The following is a 24,018-nucleotide window of genomic DNA, read 5'->3' as shown; positions in this document are numbered from 1 at the left end:
AGATTTCAAACACAACCAGACTTACAGTTTGCATCACAGGGAAAAACCTTGAAATCTCATTGAAGTAAGCAACACATTCCCCTTCAGACACAGTGAGACCCACAGTGTTTGTACCAGGGCAGCATCCCAGTGTAAGGCCAAAGTGGCCACAGTGCCAAATCTGGGGATGAGCTTGTAGATAGGGAGCATAGCACTCTTCTATCAATGCTTCTCTCAAGGGAAGATTGCTTCTTAGCGAAATTACAACAGAAACCTTCCTACCCTTTAGTTGCCAAAGAGAAAAGTCTACCAGGTCCTATTGTAGGTTTTTCACCACCGCACCTGTCCCCTTGCCAGATATTTGCTTTATCCCTATTGTATGAAGCAAGATTGTGAGTCTAGAGTTGCAGGGTCCTTTGGATTCCTTCTTCAGGTAACCCTCCAGAGATGTACTTTTCATTGTAAGAAGACAGGGTGCCTTAGTAAGAATAAGCAAGAGAAATATAGCGGAGAAAGAGTATTAATTGACAAATAAAATGTGATGATGGTTCTCTCTTCCAATTGAGCCAGACATCAGTATTTGGAGCTCTAAGGTATCATGAGGTTTCCACTTACCCTATCTCCATCCATCCATGTTCTGGCTTCATTGCCAGACACTGAGACAAAACTTACTTGTTTCTACTTTGAGCAGTGTGGAGATAACTAACTTCCCACTGGCTTGACCACAACGTGGATGAGCTTACCTCTCTTTTTCATTTGTCAATATATCACTGGTGATACATCTTAGTCATGTGAATCTCCTTTAGCAATTCATCTTACTGCTTTCAAAGGTATTACTCATAATCTCTCAGATAAATGCATTTCTGTCATCAGACAAAATACATGCCTCTGGGATTGCCTCCAGACCAGAACAGCATCACTGCGTGTACCTACACAAAAATCTTGCATTTTCACTAACTGCAAATACAAAATCTTGTAGCTTCATTAATTGCAAAACCAAAAACCTTGTCATTTCATTAATTTCAAATAACCATCTATAAAACAAAAAAAAAAAATCCCAAACCTGATTTTTTATTTTTTTTCTTTCTGATTTCTAAACTACACTTCCCAGAAATCTCAGGTCTACAGTCAAAGTGCCTATCTCTGTCTTGCTACCTGGTGCATTCCCCTGTCAGGGAAACATCCTGAAAAGCAAATAGTGCAGATGTAAGAGTATCTTTTTTTTCCCTCATATTCAACTCATTTCAGCAACCAGTACGAAACTCCATAATAGTAGACCTATGTTTAGGTCATATTCGGTATCTTGTAATTGAGCCTTTAAACATTCTTTTTTCTCCTAAGAATAACTCATTAATGGACTTGATAACCATCTCTTCATAGAAATACAGGACTTTACAGGCTTTATTCATATTGAAATTATTAATTTGTTTTATTGTATACTGCTTTCTACTTGGAGATAAATCTGTGTGAATATGAACTCTCCTGTTTGGAATAAAAATATCATCTCTCAATTTTGTACATGTTGTTTTTAAAAACTACTCTGATGATCTGTATTTATATACATTTGGCAGTACATTATTTCTAGATTTCAAAAGCTAATCACATGCCTTCCAATGCCTGATGTTTTTAAACAACAAACGAGAACCTCTGGATTATTTTGTTCCATACACGTGAGATGCCAAGAAAAACTCCTTAATGTGATTTTTTTTCCCTGCTCACAGAAATTACTGCCTTCTAAGAAAAACAGGCATATCTAGAATTGCAATATTTAAAATTATCCTGATTTTTAAAATAAATCTAATAATGGAAGTGGGGGAGGGAGAGTCCAGACATTATTTTTGAAAGCACAGGATTGATGATATTAATGTTGCCAACCTAAACATGAGAACATTGGTTTGTTTAGCTTGCTGTCTTTTCCACCAGCCATCATTTAAAACCATCTACTGCTCTTACCTAGGAGAGTCTGCAGTTTATTTACAGCTACGGTAAAGTCAGTGCTGAAATAAATGTCCATTCATTAGGCTACTTCTTAGGAGTAAGAAATATTTCTAGTGTCTTAAATCTAAAATGAATGCCCTATTAAAAAGGTTTTCAGGTGACAATGACCCCTAGTGAGTAGTTTTATAAGGATGTGTCCAACGAATTTTACTCTTCATTCATCCTTCATCTGTTTTCCAGAACACTTGTCTCTTTTACATGGATATTTTAATCATCCCCTCTGTATATCAGGGTTTGACTAACCTAGCTATTGTTGTCATGCTGCAGTTCTATGACAAAGCAGAATCAGATATATTAACATATATGTAGTGGCCAGACTTTGGAAATTATCTAAAAAAGTTTGCCACTCTTCCCTTTACAGCTTTCAACGATACATCAAATAATGTTGTTTGCATCATGTTGTCCCCCAGGTCACTAACTTAGAATGGTCACTTATCTACAAATCTTTCCTACATTTTCTTTCTATTACAATAAGCCTCTCTTTCATCAGGATTATCAACAAAAGCTGCAGGGTATTTTATCTGGCTGCAATTCAGCTTCATGTGAGGGTACTCACATGCACCCTGTGGTATTTTGTGCAGTTACAAGCAATTTATGAGATGTTTAAAAGTGCATACTTCACTTTACAGATTTAACTCTTTGCTTGACTCCAGTGTCTGATTAAACTCTCAGTACAAGATATCTGTAGAGACCAGAATTTAAACCTTAAGTGCTGTTGACAGCCTCTACTCTTTCGTCGCCTCCTTTGGAGCCGAAGGTTCTCCGCAGATTGTTTGGATGCAGCCCTAACATGCCTTAAATGCATTATAAAAAACATTTAAAAATTCCTTCCAAACCAAGCACAGGCCTTCTGAGCAAGGGCCCAAAAAGGCAGGAGATTTCCCATTAAGTCTTTCTGGCATGAGACCTGCACTCCTGCTCTGGGGCTTGGGCTAGGTGTATCTTTAAAGGTCCCTTCCAACAAAAACCATTCTACCATCTATGTTTATCTGAAATCAGTGTGTGGCCACCACAGCATCTCCCTTTCCCCCCACCCAGTACCTCCCTGAAAGCTGCCAGCATGCAGACAGTCACCTAAGGAAGCACACCAAACCAATCCTGTCAGACACTGGGCTGGCAGGTGCTGGCTCCTGCCGTACCTACCACCCCTGAGAGCAAAACAAACACGGAGCAGAAGGCAGTTATTTAGTGACTTCAGCCACGGCCTCACTGTAGCAAGTCTTCAGTTCTGTGGTTTCTAGAATAAATTTATCTTCCTGCTTTTTAAAAGAAGGGTGGAACTAAGAACAGATGCCACTGCGCTTTTACCTGCATACCTCTACCTGTGCTTTCAGAAAAGTGAAGAATTGAAGAATCTTTGAGAAAGATGAACAGTTCCTGTAGGATGAACATGTTTCACCCCAGGGTTTTAATTAAATTCTTTCATTCTTCTTTGGGTGCAGACAATGACTTTTTTCTACAAGTTCCTATGAGGGTTAGCAAATTGGAGACTAGCTTTGTGACCTCCACATAATTCAACACAGAATTTCTGATTACTGAGTGTAAATGATTAGTCCCCAACATCCTTCTAAATCCAGAGCATAGCTCCAACATCCAGTATTGCTCTTGGGGATGCTCCTCACCACTTCACATTGTGTCCATGGGATCTCTGGATGCAGGGGAATTTTATACTGAGTAAATTATTCCCTCTAAAGTGATCAAAAGCTTTGTTCACAGAATCGTTCCGGGCTTGTTTGTGTGCATGCCAGAGCTAATACAGTCTTTTGCCCTTTGCTATTTGGGACCTTTCAAACTCCAGTTGATTGTTATGAATTGTCTACTGAGCCTCTGTGAGCCATAAAGTGAGAATCTATTTATTGCCTTGAGTAAACACAGTCTCTGGGCTAAATGTCTTTTTATCATATCTTTTCACTACATTTTTTTCTTCTTTTAGAAAGTCATAACCTGGGTTGATTCTAAAGGCAATGGCCCACAGACAGTATCTTCCACAATCATGAGGCATAAACACAGGGAGAAAAACCCCTCTTTTGGCTGACAGCTGTACATGTCCCCTTACTTCTGGCAATTAAGAAGAAAGAACAGCAATTTCCTATGAGTTTCTTTCCAATTGACATATTGTTGTATGGGTACTTTTCCTTTGTAATGTGAAAATCAAAGCTTGTCTGTCTTTTTTAGAACTGCACTATGTCAGCTCTTGTAAAGCTTGCCCTGTTAATAAATCTTACTTTTCTTGGTGTCATAACACAGAGCAATCTGTTTTTTATATGTAGCATAGGTATATGTTTTGGAAGAATCCAATTTAGGACAACAAATATTTAGAGGGCTTTAAGGGTGGCTATTACTTCTACTTACGTATTGACCAAAAAAAAGAGTCTTCAAGAGAGCAGAAAATGGAAGGCAGAAATTGAAGAACAGTGATATAAGAGAAAAATGGTGCGCAGAAGAGATCAGCAGATAGAAGAGAGGACTGGAGGAAATAGGAGTTAATTGGAATAGTAGTGAAGGAAAGATTCTGGAACTAAATAAAATCAAGCACTGATAAAATGAATCACTGTATTAAAAATATACAGGATATACAGCATTTCCTTGGTTTCCCTAAGAATTTGCTATAAATCAACAACTATATTTTAAAAATAAAAATGAAAGCTGGGTTCAAGAGTGTAATCTGACAGAAAATGTAGTATTTCTAGAATCCACAAGATGCTGTTTCTTTCACAATTTCCATGGCTAGAGCGCCCTTTTTGAAATTAGAACGTCACCTCTCCTTCAAACTGGCTTTTCTGATGGTCTTCCTTGTAGATGCTGACATACCAATTCATTTCAGCTCCAGCTCAGTCATTTTAAGTGTATTACATTGTTAGTCTGTCAAGCCATACTGCTGATAACGCAGTAAAATAATACAACCATAGAAGTCAAACAAGTGGCAAGTGGGTGCCCTCTGCCTTTTAATTCTTTGTCACAGATTACTTCAGGTCATCATTGTGGTTTGTCATGACTTCAGGAAACCTGAGGACGCTGAATTTGACAAGCCTAATGTTAGTCTGCACTGAATCACTTCCCTACTGAATGACTGTGAGTCACTTCCATCACAATGCCTCCTGCCTCAGCAAGGAGATGCAGACTTTGCTGCCAGCTCCTTCTCTACAGGCTTTACTACCTACCCAGAATCAGCACTAGAAAAGACAGCAGGGATATCAATAGTGGGGGGAAAGCTAAACAGGTGGCAATAGATTTGGCTGATATGAAAGAAGTGATAATAAAGCCAAAGGATATAAATATTCCATGGTCTTTGGATGTGTGAGCTAGTTTTGCCAAATGGGATACGCAAAACCTGTGACCTAGACCTTTGCATTCATGGCTTGCAAAAAGCAACACGGATGTTTTGATGTTATTACTGGGAAGATTGTTAACACTTTTCTACATAAAGGGCAGAGTATTGGTCACTTTTGCACATTTTGTAATGAAGGCACTGCTACAGAAAGCATCTGTGAATGCCAGTGACTGCATCAGTTGTTGCTCATTACAGGCAATTAAGCTGTTTACATTCTCACCTAAGAGGTTTTCCATAAGTTATCTATTTAATTACCAATATGGATGAAACAGGGGGAAATTACCACTTCCTCCCAGGGGGAGAAACAAGTCAGGAGATCAGGTTTGCCTTGTTAAAGACACCACATGTATTTTATGAGATCACCTGATACTCCCTGAATCACTCTTGGTTTGTTCAGGGAACTTTTTGGAAGTACAAGGACTCTGATTTCTACTACTTCTACCCCCTTAAGAATGATTTACCTATCTTTCCTAAAAGCATTGACATTTCCAAAGACACTGGAAAACCCTTTCTAGAGAGCTGATCAATGCCCTATACTTGTCAGAGCTTAAGAGGCATTTGGACAGTGATAACATGTTTTAACTTTTGGCCAGCCTTGAAGTGGTCCGGTAGATAGACCAGATGATTGTTGTGGCTCCTTTCCAACTGAAAATTTAATATTCTATTCTATTTTATTCTACTCTATTTCTCAGTTTGCAAACGGTTTGCATGAAAAAACTTTTCTTTCCCAATTACTTAGAGAAAATGCATCATACTCAATTCAAACAACGTAATGGTGATACTGGCACGTAGACATATCTTGAAGGAAACAATTCAGAATGATAAAAGCTTAGTGTTGGTGCAGAAACAATTTTTACACTTCTGCCAAAAGACCCACTGTGTATTTGTTGGACTAAGCACAAAATATTAAAAAAAGTATACATATAAAACCAAGCTTCCTTAGACCTTAACATATACAGAGAATCTCTTGTTTTACTCAATTCCAAACCAGTGCTTTAAGAGTAAACCTTTATTCACAGGTAAGAGCAAGAAAATGGACACACAGTGTCAAAACACACGCAGGTTTATGCACCATTCTGGGTTTTGGTGGTGGCTTATTAGAGTACGAATTATTAAATAAAAACTTTACACACAGTAAGAATTTTCATGGCTTAAGACATATCTTCGGTCCTCAAGGACTCATGTAAAGGAGCTCACTTGTATTTCTTTTGACAGGTCTATGACTTTCCATTTCTCTTCTTCCAACTGTTATTGTTTTACCACTCTTTAGGTCCTACATCTGGGTTTACAAGATGCTACTGACCACACAAACATAATTTAATATCCCGTCTTTGGTTTCCTACCAAACCACAAGACCATATATCCTATTTATTTTTCTCATTTTTCTGTCTTCTTTTTTTTTTTTTAAACGTAATTCTCAGTCTCATATGAACAAGCCCAACTCTCTCTGGTGCTGCACTAATGTTCCTGAAATTCAGATCTACCTCTTAGAAATTGACACTTGGTTTCCTCTATTGACATCAATAATACTTTTTCCATAAACTTCCTCATTCTTCCCATTATTGTTTTATGTTACAGCAGAATATTATTCTAATCTGCTCATTTTCAATCAATCTAATATAGCCCCAAAGTGGATTAGCCAGCAGGCACTGCTAGACTGCGCATCCATCAGTTGACAGCTATAAAATCCCCGGATAATTAAATCCAGAGTTATATCCAGAAAGGGAAGGGAAAATTAATTTGTCTCCTACTTTTCCATCTGTTGCTGTTCACTCTGTATAGTTGAGGATCAGCGCCTTGCCCTTTCTTCTTCCATCCACCCAAAGCTGAAAGTGGCTTCCACCCCTGGGGCAGAAGAAACAATGTTTTGAGAAACTGAACTAAGGGCAAGGAGGATATCCCCTCACCCACTCCTGTCCCTAGGTAGGAAGTTTCTCCAGTAGTCCCACCAACACTACAGTACGTACAGAGGGTTTGCACCATGATGGCTACACCAGTGTCAGTACAGTGAGGCATCCAACCCCATGGCTGCCATGTCCTGAGGGTGAGTGTTCTGTAAACCATCTGTAAACTGCCCTGAAAGCAGGACATTATATGACACCTTACTGTAACAGGGAAGTAAATCGAGTGTCATAACCACATTACTAAGCACCGATGGTTGTGTCCTTTGTGTGCATGGGCTTTTTCCCCATGTTCATGTTTCATCATGTGGACAAAATAAGGGCGTGAATGAGATTTTTTTTTTGTGAGTTTAATTTGTCTCTTTCTCTCTGCCTACCTTTTTCTTCCTTAAGTACATGTCACCAGAACATGCAAGTATGTGCATTCAATAGTCATGATTTCTTTTAATCATGTTCCTTTTCTAAGCAGTTTCTTCTTAGACTGCAGAACTTATCTTCAGAACAAAGAAGGAGCTTGAACTTGTATGTTTTGTTCAGAACAGAATGTGTTCCTTCAAGCTGTCTGAACCCCACTACGCCAGTGCTAATGCCAATCCTGCTTAGTATGAGCATTACTATTTCTATTCTTTGAGAAGGCTATTAACTATTTGTAAGGAGTAAATTTATATTTGCTATAAATATCTTTTGCAGCATTTTCCATGTAATTACATATCAATACATATCAATTAATTGCATTGTGATATTCATCTAACTGAAGGTAACTGGTTATCAAGCATGCAGACTTTTCCCCTGCTGTATCGGCATCTCCCACCCTGTCTTTTCCTTCTGACATCATCAGAGCCACTATACTGCAAATGCTGCTTAACTACCACTCTCATCACTGAGTCAAAAAAGTAAAACTCCAGCAAAAGTAAGAGGTCCATTTTTCCTTTAAGCTATCTGCCAGCAGACTAGTTGGTGGGGATTAGTGTTTGAGGTTTCTTTCTCCTGCTTTAAGGAGGAGCTGCTGAAGGATGCTTGAGGAAACTGCTTTGGCAGGGAGAAGCTAAAAGGTTTTGTTAGTTGCTGTGTGTGCATTAGGTGGATGCTGTAGCACATTTTTGTCAGTCTGAAATAAAATAGTCTTTTTAATGGTGTGGGCTCCTCCCTGCTGCCCAGAAGGTGCCTCAAACAATTGCAATGGAATGGAAGTTCTGGGGAGGAAGGAAGATGAAACGAGTCATGAAGCCTCCAAAGGACTCAGGCTGCCCCATTCCACAGACCTTTAATTCTTGTCCTAACATTTTAAAATATTCCTCTGACATATAAAAAAACCCCTAATTTTCTTCTTCTTGGACAACAAGTAAGATAGCATTACTCCTACAGATCCAGCTCTTTTGAAAGAGGCATACAACACCCCTCTTTCTCCAACACAAAAAAAACCTTGTGTAGGCTTTATTTCCATAACTGATCAAAAGGACTCGTAATTAAGCAGCATCCAAAGCAGGCAAATCCACAAATCTTGGCTTTCTGACTTGACATGCCTTAAAGCCAGAAGCACTGAAGTGCTTGTAAGAATCCCTTACAGCTTGTAAGAATCCCTTGAAATAAGCACTGGCCCCTTCCCACCGCTCCCTGCCCTAAGCCTCCCTATCTTCAGGGACTTATGCTCAGCTTCACAATAAAATATATGAGTCTGAAGGGCTGGGAGAAGGTCTTTAACAAATTATAATCCCACTGAAATCAGTCATACTGAAGATACAATGTCACTTGTATATCTGGATATCCATCAGCTTTAAATAAGATGCTAATTGAAGCATCTAAGCGTGATTACAGCTGCAAAAACATTTAGAAATGCAACCAGTGCTCACTGATGGTGCACTTTTGTGGTACTTTTGACAGCATCACTTCTTAAATGATGCAGAGCAGTGTTTGTGCATAGAAGTTGAGCTTCTCCATCTTAAGGTCTGCCACTGATAGATTTGTTTGCTTTGGCAGTGAAACCAAGACAGCCAATGCCAAGATAGAGCCTGAGCACGGGTGAAGTAAAGTGCCATGATGCTGTGTAATGGATGCAGCATCTTTCTGGAGGAGACAGATCCCTGAGGGCACCAGATGCCACCCCTGAGGCCAGTGAGCTTGACAAAATGGTGGAGTTAAGGGTCTTCCCCTTTCATCTTATTTGCACTTCTTTCCAATCTGAAACTTCCTCTGACCACCCCACTTCATGGCACACTCTGCAGAATGTCTTTTTGTACACACCACCGAGGGGAAGAGTCCTTGTTTTTTTAGCTGGAGGAGACTGAGGTCAGACCTCACCAGGGTCTGCAGCTTCCTCCCAAGGGGCAATGGAGGGACAGCTCCAATTTCTGCTCTGTGTGACCAGGGACAGGACCCGAGGGAACGGCTGGAGCTGGGTCAGGGGAGGGTCAGGCTGGATATCAGGGAAAGGTTCTTCTCCCAGAGGGTGGTCGGGCACTGAACCAGGGAATGGCCATGGCTACCACAGCTCCAGGAGTGTTTGGACAACACTCTCAGGCACAGCATAGGATTGTTGGGGTGTTCTGTGCAGGGTCAGGGGTTGGACTTGATGATCCCTGTGGGTCCTTTTCAACGTGGAATATTCTATGATTCTGTAAGAAGAAACAGGATGATGAGTGCTCGGTCCTGAGGAAGGAGATCCTTCTCTCTCGCAGGACAGCAAGATTTATGTCATGCATTGTGTTCCTTGGCTTATGCAAGGCACAAATTCATCCCTACTCCTTTTACTTCCATGAAATCCCAGATTGTTATCATACCTTAAAGGAGTATTTCAGTGCACAAGCCCAGCAACACTGTTCATAGTATCAGCCAATCTTTGCTTTTTAAAAGTAAACTTAGAATAAAACCTTGATTACCTGCATAATTAATCCCTCTTCACAGTAATTTGCATGCCTGAATAATTAAAGAATTAGGTTCTAAAAATGAAAAGCGAGCAAATCCTGCATTTTTGTACTTGAAAAGCTGCAGCAGCAATCATGATAGCTCACAGCACATAAATAATTCAAACTGAGCTTCCTCGCCTTTATTTTTTTTCTTGCAGAAATCCTCTTAGCGCTTCCTAATTAAATGAAAATATTTTATAAGCCATCACTTTGTGACATCACAAGAATATTTTAAACTCCAGATTAGACAAACCGGATTTACATTTTTGGTATTTGCGATCTGATATTCAACATTTAAAGGAACCATAAACCACCATAAAGGGGTGATAAAACAGGCACGTATTTTTAAAGGAAAAAAAAAAGGGAAAGCACTGTCAACTGGTCATTGCACTGGTCAACTGAGTATTGCACTGGTCAACTGAGTTTAACTCAACATTCATTTTACTTGGCAACTCGGCACTTTTGATTTACACTGCTAAATTAAAAATTTTACAAAATCCTGACATAAATTATACACTCAGCAGGTGCTGGGGGGCCGGCGTATACACTGCAGGATGCCAAGCCAGAGTTGAAAGACGACGCTTTCCCCACAGAATTACTAAATTTTACGTGTTTAACTGTCCCGGCGCCCCGGAGGGCCGTGACCGCTGCATGAGGACAGCAGGGGGCGCCCACCGCCCGCCATGCCAGGCTGGCAGAGCCCGCGCGCGGGGAACGTTCTGGAACGGCCCCGCGGCCGCCTTTAAGGGCCGTGCCGTGCGGGGCCACGCCGTGTCCGGAGCCCGGAGCGGCTCGGGCGGTGTGTGGCTGCCGAGTCCCGGTTAAGCCCAGACGGGCGGGGGGAAGCTCACTCGCTCCCACCTTAGCAGGAAGCTCAGACCGCTCTTCGGCCGCCCCGCAGCCAACCCGCCTGCCTCCATTTTCTCTGGGCTCTCCCCGCAGGCAGCCGTCCTCAGCCACCGCCCCCGCCGCCTTCAGCCCGCCCTCCCCTGCGGGCCGAGCAGGCTTGCACGGCCGGGAGGCCGCGGGACGGGTGCCGGACAGTGGGATCCCGGTTGGCGAAGCGCAGAGCCCTCTCCGCCGTGGGGGGCAGGACCCCGCGGCCCACAGACATCTTCATTTCGGTACCCCCTCCACCAGGGGACACGGGCGTGTTAGGCTGGAGGGCCGTGCCTGGAAACACAAACTGGAAGAGGTCGCGGCTCTCCTCCCTCGTTGTCACCAAGGTTTTTTTTTAAATCTTGGCGCTCTCCGGAAGCAGCGCTGAAGGGGCGCGGTGGGCGCAGGGCTCTGTGTGCTCGCATGCCCCTCTGGGGGCTCCTCGGCTCCTCCGCAGCCCCCGGATGAACGCTTGTGCCACTCCTGGAGCTAATCCCACCCCGTCCTCCGCTGTCCCGTTTAATGCGCAGGAGCGGTGGCTGTGTAAAATGGCGAGGCTGGCTGTGTGGCGCTGTGTGCAGGGACCGCCTGCTCTCCCCCCTCCCCGGGGCTCCTCTCTTTGGGTCTAACAAAAATTCACCAAAATGCTAACATCCACGGCGTCCCGGTGCGTCTTTTCCCTTTCGAGTAACCGAGCACGTAACATTCCGGGCCCCCGAAGTGTATTTCGAAGACAAGGTTGCTGAAATCATACTAATCCTTTTGAGAAACCCATACCGATTGTTTAAAAATACTTGCATTGCACCCGTGTCACGATTTTTACATTAGTTTATCGCTACTCCTGAACACTACATTTTTTATTTAAAAATAACTTCAAAAAATTGCTTTGCCCCCCCCCCCCCCCCCGCCCCGGTCACGGTTTTTACATGCGAGCTTATCGCCACACCTGAATTTTTTTACTGTTCGTGAAGAGGAAAGCGAATCCTGGGATTTAAAACTTTCCCCGGGTGCGATGGTGGATTTTAATTCCTGCAGCCAGCCCCGCGGCCGGCAGTCACGAGCAGAGGGATAACCGGGGATGTACCACTGTAAAACAATCCCGAGGTGTTTGCAGAGAGTGGCACCGTCATATTTTATCACTGCGGTTTGTCACGCTGCTCAGGATCACCCGGGGATCGTCCTGGTTAATCCCGTTGGTTTAGACTGAGCACTGTCTGACGCAGACATAAAGACAAAGCCTGTCAGACAGAGCCAGAGAAAAGCTGCTCATTTTACTGACTTTGCATTACCTCGAGTCTGATTTTTTCCCGATATATTGAAAAAGGCTGGGGGGAGGTTAGATATATATTTTAATATGTGCGTATAAATATATAATCTGTACTTTATAGATTTTATATGTATAAAAACTAAATGTCAATCAGAATATCTTAATCCCGGGTTTACCCCTTATTAAACTGTTTTGGAAGATTCTGCAGGGCCTAGTGCACGGGGACGGGGTTGCTGATTCGTGCAGAAAAGAGAAGAGACATTGCAGGGGGGGAAACTAACTAACTAACTAACTAACTAAACTTTAAAAAAAACCAAAACCAAATCAACAACAACGACAAAAAGAAGGTTCCTTCCCTCCGTGCTGGAAGCGTCGCGGAGGGTAATCCGAGCTCAGTCTCCGTCTCCGTGAGCCAGCAGTGCTGCGCTGCTGCCCGCCTGTCCTAGGCTGGTATTTGGGGGTGTATTTTTGTTGGTTTTTAATTTTCTTTCTTTGCTTTACTGAGATCTCCACAATATTTGGGGTTTGGGTAATTAACTCTTTCTGTTGCTAATTTAACGATCAGGGAGGGCAGTGTGCGGGCCCGATGCCGCAGCCCTGCCTGCGTCCCTGTTGGTGCCGCGGGCTCCTCGCTCCCGGTGCTGGGCTCTGTGTGTCCCTGCGAGCCCGGCTGAGTTCTGAGGGTGCTCTTCTATTGCTCCGCCTCGCAGCGAATATCTGATGAGTTGGAAAGGCCGGACGCGGATAAAAATAACTGGTGGGAGTCGGGGGCGCCCTGGGCTCTCCCCCCGCGGAGGTTTTGGTTCTCAGCTGGCGGTCCTTGTGCTGGGCATCCCCCGCAGGTGGGTGCCGGGGCAGCGGGATTTACACCCCGTGTAACGCTGCGGTGTCCGTGGGACGGCGGTCGGAGCGCGCTGGCTGTGCTTCCTCAGGGAACGCACGAGTCTGCAGGTCCTGCTCCAGAGCGCGGCTGTCACATCTCCTAAAAGCATTTTTCCGTTATGAGAGCCCTTCTTTTTTTTTTTTTTTTTTTTTTTTAATTCCCGTTTCGGCTGTAACTTTCGCACACTTTCTGTAGTGCTCACATTGTTTACGTCATCCTTTGAGCGTGATACAGTGAATTTGGGATTGAAACGAAGTCGTAGGGTTTATTGCTTGTTAATGTGGGCTGTTCAAGTGAGGCTGTTTAAGTCCGTAGTTAGGCCTTTCTCGGAAGGTGGCCCGTTTTCTCCTAAGGCTTCAGCACCCAGCACCTTCCAGGGAGATCCACGGGAACAGTGAGCGCTTAGCAAGGGGAAAATAATTTTCTTTGTATTAAAAATAAAACTAGGAGCCCCAGTGCCGTGCTGGTCTTGAGAAATGAGGGACTAACTCTGTGTCTTCCTGTTTGAAAGCCCTCTTGCTTTCTTCGAATAGTGCATGTTATGTGGAGAGCAACTGGAAATCGCAAAGAATTTTCAAATAAGTAACTTTCACGGAGCACTGGTGAATAAGTAACACTGGTCGTTAAAGCAGTTAATGGATTATTAGAAAAGTAATTTATTCGAAGCGTGAATCGAAGCAGAATATTGCGGGGTACTTGATAATTCAGTGTAATCCCTTTTCTCTGCGCTTTGGAAGGGAATATCTGCAAAGCCCCTGGCTTGGTTCTGGCTCCCGCTGCCGCGCCGGTCCGTCGGTCCCGCTCGAGCAGGGCAGCTGCCGCCTGCCACTCGTGTGCCCTCCCTCTGCAAAGGAAGGGACCCCGGACGGTGGGGAGGGATTCCGGAGAGTTTTGGGAGCAGCTCCGTGCCGCTTGGGCCGGAGCAGCCCTGCCCCGGGATGGTGCAGCCGCCGGGGCCGGTGTGCGGCATCGTCCCGCTCGTCTCTCAAGGCTGAGGAGACAAAGGAAAATACACCTGGCTCCTGTAGTGATTCTCATAGGGCCTCGTTCACTTCCAACCTAAGTCAATAGAAATTTTGTCTTTCAGTTAGTTAAAAAAGTACAGTAAGGCCCTACTCGTCACCTCCATAGTTTTGTTTTATTTTTTCTTCTGGATATTCTTATTAATGGACTAATGTACTAAACATGGATACAAAGTGGATCTGAAAAAAAAAAAAACAACCAAAAAAACAGCAATAAAAGCTCGACATAAAATAAAATAGTTAAAAAAAATACAACCAACCAAAAATCCTGCACCTCCTGAATTCTACATTTTTTACTGCTTGTGAAGAGGAAGGTCAATACAAGCAAAATTACTGAAATCTTGTTTTGTGAAGTCTCTGTTGTAAACAGAATTCTTTAAGAAAAACATTAATTCCTAACTAGGGAAAATGAATAGCTATCAGAGTCTTTTTTCTTAAAAGGCTTAGTTCTTAAACTGGTAGGGTCATGTTTTAAATGTTCCGTACATCTGTAATCGCGTTACTGGGATGTTTAATATCTGCGGCATCAGCCAATACTTTAACTACAAAAGTAACAATTAAGCGAGCGAGATTTTTAGAGACGTATTGTGTGTTTCCTCCTAACTGCGGCGACCTTGGGGCTCGGAGGGTGTCCTATTCTTTTTTTTCTTTTTCTTTTTTTTGCCGCCAGCTATCAGTCCTTCAGCAGGCTTGCCTGAGAGGTACTGACAGTTTCGGGAATGCTCTGTTACTTTACCGTCATTTCCAGGTAAACTCCGATGTGGTCTTAGAATTATTTCCTGTATTTATATGTTTATTATTTAAAACCAATTGCGTCAAAGCAGCCCTTAATAGTAGGACGTTTACTATCTGTAATGTCGATTAGCTTCCCACAGGGAGCTGTCGTCTGATTTTTTTTTCCTCTCCATTTTAAATGCTTCCAAATAATCCCGCATCCTTCCAGCAGAAAAACGGGGGGAGCGTCTTCTAAAATGTTATTTAACACGAAATAACGACGCGTTTGAACGTCTACAAAGTACTGAGTGTCTACTCTCAAACTATTACCTCAAATAACATACCACGCTGTGTTCAGGGCTGGCGTTTGCTCTCCCGGCTCTTCCTGTGTCCTATTAATAGGATAAATCCGCCCGCGCATGACCCTTCCTACAAGAATTCGGCCACAGTTTGCTTTGACTTATCGCTGCCTGTAAAATGGGTCCCTTAATTAAAAAAGGAAAAAAAATACTAGTATCTTTCCTCTTTCAAAGCACTTCGATGGGGAGCTTGGGGTGGAAGAGCACCACGCGTGTATGCCTACAAACCAAGGGAGGTGCGGAACCTCGCCTGCATCTTGACAACAGAAATCTGCTGGCTTTCACTAGATAAATTGTGTTTAGTTTAGCATTTTTTACCCCAAGGAAGTGTGTTTTGGTTGGTATGCAAAAAGCAGAGCGGCCGTCAGGGACTTGCCGCTTATTTCCCCAAACTTTGTCAAGCGTTGACAGATCAGGAGGTGAAAGCACTTGTATAAAAAGCCTCCTTTTTAAAAGAAAAAAAAAACCAAAAACCAAAACCAAATAAATACACAAAAACAACGAACAAATATATGTGTGTATATATATTTTAAAAAAAGACCTCATTAAGAAAAAAAGTAATAAAACAAACCTATGTTTTGTTTTTAAGGTAAATTTGTTCTCCTGCCCACATGGAAAGGATGCCGAGAGGAAGAGCTGCAGTCCAAGGCCAGCTGAAATCCCCGTTACCATCTCCCACCTGGAGACCCCCGCGGGGGCAGACCTGCAGCCGGGGCCCCCCACTGCGGCCGGACTGCAGGACCATCCCCTGCCAAAAAGCGGTTCCTGCCAAAAATCAGGTCTCCTGGGAGGGGTTGGAAGATGCATTTGCTGGAAGATATTAGGAATGAAGGAAAAACAGCTGGTAAAGATGAGCTGGAAAGTTCTGTGTATTTGTCTCCAATCAGCATAAACACCGCGCCCCCGCCCCCTTTTAATTTTAGGGGTTAAAACCAGAGGATATTTCCTCAACAGGTACCTAAAGGAATAATCCTGATGTTTGCTCTGTTGGCCCCTTTGCATTTAGGTGTGGGCTTTTGTGCATTTGTTCCTCACAAGTAGCTATTATTGCTGTTAATTGTAAAAATAAGGAGGAAAAAAAAAACCCACCATGTTAAAAAATGTGAATTCTTAGCCTGCTAGCAGAGAGCTCTCCTCACTCTCCTGGCAATTAAAATAAGGGTGTCGATTTGGGTTAGGGAGCATCCTTCAATTTTAAGGGAGAGGTGCTTGAAGTCAAGAATGCCTTTTCTGTTTTGTTGTTTGTTTGCTTGTTCGTTTGCTTGTTTTTCTCTTTTTTCGAAGGCTTTTCCCTTTTACTATTTAAGTCATTCTGGAAGAAGACATTTCTCCTCCGTGCTCGTTTAGGCTATCCCTCCCTTGGAAACTCCAGACGGGAGGGAAATAGGTGCACATAGTTTGGGGGTTTTGTTGTTTTTTAAGGGTATTTGTCCTGCTGCAACCATTATTCCGAGGCTCCTGCGAGGTTTTCATTTACCGGCTTTCAGGGCCCCTTTCTTCTTATTGCAGCCGGCCCAACTTGAGACTCCGGAGGAAAAAGAAAAACAAGTAAAAATAATAATAATAATAATAAATATAAAACAACCTTCCCCCTTCCCTCCCCATCACCCCCAAACTAAGCTGTACCCCAAGCAAGGCTTCGCTTGGGAAGTCAAATTACTGCTCTTCCCATCAGGACGCTTAAGAGTCATTTTATCTGCCTGAATTTTAGGACAAAGCTGTTTTCCAGAGGAAATTTCCACTCCTGCTCCCGCCTCACACCAGAGGGCGCCAGGAGCCTTCTCAGGCTTTGCTGCCTCAAGTGCTGCCGGAAATTAACTCTTTGGGCGCTCTCCCTGAATGTTTTTCTAACCTTTCTCTTTTAAAATATACCACTAGATTCTAACCTTTTTCCCCCTATAAAATGCATGTTGGTTTGTTCTGGTTTGGGTTTGTGAGGTTTTTTCCCGTCCTTTTACTAACCTTTCCCATCTCTTCCTGGCCTTCACCCTCCTGCAGCAGTCCCCCAGAACTCTCAGGAGATGTACAGCTTCACTCTGTCTCTGCTAACTTGGTTCTAATTAAGTCACTGGATCACATTTGTGTGACATTACCGTGTTGTCCCTCATAAATGTGTGGGATGAAACTATGAAACTTGTCTGGTTGTGTTTAAGCTTAAAGGGTCACTTAGGGCTCTTCAAGCAGAACACCAAAGCGTGGCACCAGACGGAAAACAGTGTGGTGAGGCCCTGGCACAGGTTGCCCAGAGAGGCTGTGGCTGCCCTATCCCTGGAAGTATTCAAAGCCATGTGGGACAGGACTTGGAGCAACCTGGACTAGTGAAAGGTGTCCCAGCCCACATATGCACAGTATAAGGTCTCCAACAGAGCTTATAATTCTCAATAAATTACTAAAAAGGGAGGTAAATAATAAGAAACAGAAGAAGAAAGAATAAAGAAAACATTAGGATATGTCATTTCCATGTTTCCTGTAAACTTTCATCAAGAAGCTAGATAGGATTTTGCTATTCACAGCTAAGGATCAACATAAATGCAAAATGCATGATCCAAATAATTATTAAAAAATCGGAGCATAAAACATAAAAACTAACCAAGAAAAACATTTTAATTCTGGAGGCTGGTGGGAAAACTCAGTTGAAGATAAATGTTTGTCCTTGTGCTGTTTAAATTAAAACATGGATTTAAAAAATTTATGGGACTGTTTGTTCATTTATATAATTTAATTTAGCATCTGTCAATCACAAAAAAGAAAATGAATCAAAGGCTTCTGACTTTACTCAAACTCTAATCCCTTTAAAGGATCAGATTCTATTACTTACTAGTTCATGTTGAGTTTTATCTTTGAAGTGTGTGCATAAGGTGAAAATCTTTGTCTCAGAGCAAATGGGATGGTGTGCTGGACATTGTGAGAAAGTATTTTAAAAGGCAACAAAAGTCTTCCAATCCTAAACTTGGAAATAGGCGGTGTTTCTCTGTGCCCAAAATACTGTGTGTGGTGGAACTCCGACATTCAGAGGTCTTGATGGACATTCATGTCTGGCCATGACAGTGGTGGATGCTTGATAACTTGCTTGAATTTTTTTTTTTTTTTTTTTTTTTTTTTTTTAAGGAGTTGGGAGCCTTTGGAGGGACTTCTTGACTCTTGGAATAAAACAGAAAAAAAATCATGTAAAAATGCAAGTGGCCCTTATGCCACTTTTATTGAAGCTGACGGTAACCCCCTCTTTGACTTTACTGGGAACAGGACAGAGCCACTTAAAATGCTATTTTGTAATATAAATCTTTTAAGTCTTAAATATTTCCATACAGTGGAGCAAAGAAGTCTCAAACATGGTCAGAAAGACTGCTTCTTGTTAGGCTGTTACAATGTGCTATTTCTGTTCAAATAACGTTTACAAATAGGAGAGACAAATACATTTGTACAACTTGGAAGTCTGACACTACGGTTGGGTGTTTGCAGCTTTTATACATTATGGTATTTCTGACAATAATTTTAACTCTTTGGTTGCATAAAACAAAGCCCAGATGTTTCTCAGCAGCAGCATTTCCTCATCAGGTCTTTTAGCTGAGCCTTACTGGAGTGTAGAGTTTGGTTACAGCTAAGCTCAAATCTAAATTTTCCAAGAGTATGGAGGGACTACGTGGCAAGGCAGGGGTAGGAAGAGGGAAGAGGGACACGGAAGGAGGAAACAATCTTCTTCTCCAGATGTACCAAGTCTGCACCTGTGGGACCTTGGAAAACTGTTCTTCCCTTCTTGGCAGTGGCTTTAGAAAGGATTAAGTGAGAGAACAGTTGCAGAAAAAGCCCTCAAAATACTACACTTTGGGAAGGTCAGGGAGGCTGCCTTCTCCAGAGCTACAGGGGCTCCAGGCTTCAAATCTGAATCCTGAGCTGCTGTGATGTGTGCTGCTGCCCAGCACCATGTCTTCTCACTCAGGAATACAACTTCCATGGATTAATTGTTTTTCCCCAGCGTTAGCTTGGCTGGGTAAGTACAACTGAGCAGCATTCATCTAGTCATACAGGTCTTTCCAGTGATTTCCTAACAGACAGGTATTGTCCAAGTGCAAATTTACCTGATTTTTTGCAAAATAGCACTACAAGTCTCCATTTTTTTTTCTTTTTCTGGGTGTGTTGTGTCCAACTGTGGTGTCTTATAGGAAGCTTTGCAGGGGAGGAACTGTCTTTATATCTGGTGTCTTTATAGCATCCTGTGCAGTGGCCCAGGCTTACAATTACTGATGATAAGATGCCCTCATCTGAAGAAAGACAGACTGATCTTTTAAATTCATATTTTGAAGTAGAGGATGATTAACAAAGGGGAAAAAAAAATGAAGAAGGGTGAGGGTGCATTTACATCGTGATAAGACGGGAGACTTTTATTTTCTCTGCACCTTCCTTGTCTCAGGAAGTACTTGTGGCTCCTTGTAAGATGCACAAGGCCTAAAAATATTTAAAGGTTTAAAGATGTACTGCAAGGGGAATAAAACCCAAAAAATGTCAAGCTATATACCCATTGGAAGGAAATACATCTTTGTGGGAGAGGCTTTAAACTGTGGCCTTTTCAACGAGGGAGGAAATAGAAATACTACCAGCAAAGTCATGATAAAGGTAGAGAAAACAGAAAATAGTTCTACTGTGGTACTTGTACATTTCATAACAGTTGAGTAACCTTTCCTCATGCTTTGGGCCTGATCTTGAAGAATATCTTAACCAGGTATCTCTGAGGACCATAGTGGTACCACATAGATCAGTTCCATGTGTTTGGGTCAAAAGGGGTCCCAGATCTTAGAGGATAACTATCAGCAGAAACTCAAACTCCTTCAAGTGAATAGCAGCAGAGGAGTGAAAATGCTCTGTAATTCTGTCCTGGAAGTGTTTACTGGTATCTGCCTTTAACCAATGAAAGCAGTTCAGTCTCTTGTGCTGCTGATTCAGAGACTTGCAAGCAGATCTAAAAACAGCTTCACGTCATAACACTGGGAAAACAAAGAGATGGACATGGGGAATGCCGGAATAGCTCCTAGGGTTACAACTCTGCACATAAATGCAAGCATGAAAGTGCCAACATTTGAACCAACAGAGCTTGTTTGGCATAGTCTAACTGCACTAGGAAGAATTATTGTAATTATTCTTCAAATTAGTGCAACATGGTCCATTTTGACTCTAATATCTTCCTTGAAATAACAAGGGATTCTCTCTGTGGTTAGATTGAGTGGGATGGAAGTAGAGACTTCAGTGGGGTTTTTCGGTAGCGAGGTTCGGTCTGTACACACACACTGGCATCAGTAGAGTCTCTGTGCCTTTGTAGTTGCTGCTTTTGTTTAGTTCCTCATCTGACCATGTTTGTGTCCACAGCTGGAACCCCAAAGCACTGTCAAGTAACACATGTGCAATAGAAGACTCAATACAATAAACTTTATGTATTACCTGTTTTTCACCTAATATACCTCTAAGATTCCTCTTTTCACTAGTTCACTGTGGCAAAATCCACTTCTTTAATGTCAGTCTTATATTCCATTTTATTGTTAGTTTATGGCAAATTTATTTTGGATTAAATTTACAAGCACAAATACCACCGTTTAACAATGGTCCTCTGTCTACATTTGTAATACTTTCCAGTGTACTCTAGTGAAGGAAAACATAAAAGATATGATAAAACAGCCTCCTGTTTTGATGAAAAATTGCTAGCAATCATAGTGTAATTAACTTAACCAACAAGAAATTAAGAGCCCAGTTCATGAGTGATCCCATATTAAGGCTAAATTTCCTAAAAGATTTACAGCGAAACATTTTCCATTAAGATTTTCATAAAATTCTGTATTCAACAACATTATTTCCTTGGGTCTTTTGGTATTCAACAAGAGGACTGTGGTTGAGAGAGAAGCAGTGATACACATGACCAAAAGGTTGTGTCCCATCAGTGGGAAAGCTTAGGCAAAAAGATTAAAGTGTTATACATTATATTTTTCTCTGAGCAGACTTTAATTGAATGCTCAAATGATAGGGTCATTATTTTTTGTATTTCTGAGGAAGTAATATTTTTGCTACTTGTAACTGACTATTTGTAACTTTTCCTATAATAGTAAGTACCTGTCCAATCAATCTTGATTTTTAAATCTCTTTTAGTCTCTTTAACAAATATGTTTACAAGAAAAGTCCAGTTTGTTTAGAATCATGCAATGATTTAGATTGCAAGGGACTTTGGAGGTCATCTGGTCCAACCTCCTACTCAAAGCAGACCTAACCTACTAAGTTGAGTTGGTTTTCTTTCTTCCTTTCTTTTTTTTTTTTTAACAATTTCAATAGCAGTATTTTGTGGCAATAGTTCTCACTGAAGAGCTAGTTCTAAACCACTTTCTATTCACTAAAATTCCGTTTTTGTCTTCTCTGGTATGAACGTATCCTGTAGTTACCTTTGGAATCAACAATCCCTGTTTGTTATTTATTCTGCTCTTGCATCTTGCATTGACAATGGAAAAGAGCAGAGACTAATCTGAGTATCTAGGGTGAAATGCAGTTTGGAAAATGTTGCCTTTCCCATGTTAAAAGGCTTATAAGACCATATTCTAAAGTAGGACCATATTTCAGGATTATTGCTTTGAAGCTAAAGGTAATTAAAGCATTCTTATGTCTTTAGGCCCAGAAGAAAATTACTTTGTTTTCTATATATTTCCAAAGATGATGAGCTGCTGATTTATGTTTCTTCTTAAATTATAGGAGAGCTGAACACAATATGAAAACTAAAGGCCTGGCTTTACTCTCAGCTGTTCTAGTATAATTTGAGCTCAGCTTCTCCAATGTTGATAAATTTATTCCAGTTCTACACTGCGTGACCAAACCAGAATTTATTGTATAGTTTGCATGAAAGAATTGGAGCATTTTCCTGTGTTTTTAGATGATGAGCTTTCTCTTAGCTGGTCTACAGTCTCTCTTTCTCACCCTCTCCCTATTTTAAAATTTTAAAAAATATTTCTTTTCAAAAGAAAATGCCAAACTACCTGAAAAACTGTACTACGCACACAGTCTTGCAAACTATTGTTTTTTAAAGAGAAGCCCTTTGCATACCATGAAACTTGGGAAGGATCCTGTGGAGGATTTGATCGTGTTTAGAAACCATCCAGAGTAGCTATGACAACTTCATATCCAGGGGCCAAGATCGTGTCTACATACCAAATATCTGACACTATCCAAGATCCTTATCCAATGTGAAGAGGAAACTGTAAAACTGTAATTGCCTAAAACAACCCCTAGAGAGAATATTGCTGGTTCTTAAGAAGATCTTTTGACATCTTAAATACAGATTTTTTCTTAAAAGGTCTGAAACAGGAAACTCGTGAAAGAAAAGAAAATAGTGAAATTAAGGTATCTATAGCTCTGGAAAACAGGTTTCCAGCTAGGTCCCTTCTTTGTTACTTGCTGTGATTTCTTAATGAACATTTAGTTAAATGAACTTGGAGTGTTCTATAAGCCTCTGAAGTATATCAATATCATTTTATTTGGTTTATATCTTAAGTGGGAGTGGTATCCAATCTGGGTTTCAGCTCCCTCTAATCTGGGTTAGGTGGGATTAATGCTAAATGCAGTTGAGGAAGGAGCACTGAGGGAGGCTGATTGTAGCAAAAGTGGCTGGTCAGGGTCCATTCAATCACCTTGTCCAGGCAGTTCAGATGCTGACTGTGGTTTTTTGGTATTACACATGGAAGTGAAGCATTCTAAGTGATAAAAATCTGTGTTTCTATGCAATGAATATGTTGGCTACAGCACCTGCAGCCTGTTCTTTTTGGTAAAAGCCAGGCTCTGTGATAATTCTCTTAGTTATTTATTGTTAGTATCATTTCTGCTTCCTGTCCCTGCACAGCAGTGAGATTTTTACATCCTGCCTGTATTTGATCCTTTTCTGTTTCTCTGGATGTGGCAGGGTTCCACAGGACAGAATTTTCTAAAGGAAGAGAGTCCTGGAAAATGCATTACTAAAGGTACTGATTTATAAAAATGGGTGAATAAATGGTGTTTTTGCTTTGGCAGCCAGGATAAGGTTTTGCATATTGGTTCAGGTAGAACCAAACTCAAACATTTTAAAGATGGCACATTAACATAACCGTCTATGCAAAATATTTCTGGCCATTTTTAATAAAAGTAAAAAGACACTGATACACTTGGATAAATAGGAGCAGATGGTAATTTTCATCATTCTTCCTTTCCCCTCCGCTTTTACTAGCAGCCCAGTGAGGGAGAACTAAAAGGCAAAATCTTCTCTTAAGTGAACTTGGAGCAGAAACTGCAAAATAGATATCCCAACTTAGGCCTTAACCTTTGCCCTGTGGGGTCATGCTCTTGAATGCTCTTCATCTACTTGATTAATAAAGCCAAAGGATTTTCATCCCTGAAAAGAAATGTTCAGATGTGTTTGCCAGATGTTACATGAGTTAAGGACTGCTTTGATTTGTGAATACTGCATTTTCAGTGAATAAGTTCTTATCTAGGAAAAGCTCTCCATCGTGATAATGGTTATCTGCAAGTCAATGTTAACTTGGCAACCTTCATGTTTGGCAGCAGATTTTAGCTTTACGTAACACTGAGTTATTATTAATGTACCATATTGCGGATTTTATGAAGGAATCAAGTTTTCAAGTGTTGGGTTTATTTTTTTAAGTCAGGAAATACAACAGATAGGCTTTTTACAGGCGTGTGACTTTATGCTCTACGTATCCTGTACATTTCATTATATTTCATTTAAAATAGGGATTAGGTCAATGCACATATTTAGTAATAAAAGATA

General features: G+C 41.5%; 1 long non-coding RNA gene across 1 annotated transcript; it reads left to right on the top strand.

The window, feature by feature from the left end:
- Positions 1-11,884: 11,884 nt before the first annotated feature.
- Positions 11,885-17,928, top strand: LOC104696094. Its single transcript, XR_002047877.3, has 2 exons — positions 11,885-14,911; positions 15,826-17,928. It is a non-coding gene; the product is annotated as an uncharacterized LOC104696094 (long non-coding RNA).
- Positions 17,929-24,018: the final 6,090 nt, after the last annotated feature.

This window comes from Corvus cornix, chromosome 1A, assembly GCF_000738735.6.
Source record: "Corvus cornix cornix isolate S_Up_H32 chromosome 1A, ASM73873v5, whole genome shotgun sequence".
Taxonomy (NCBI): domain Eukaryota; kingdom Metazoa; phylum Chordata; class Aves; order Passeriformes; family Corvidae; genus Corvus; species Corvus cornix.
The sequence above is the reverse complement of the archived record's forward strand: the minus strand, read 5'-3'. Positions and strand labels throughout refer to the sequence as shown.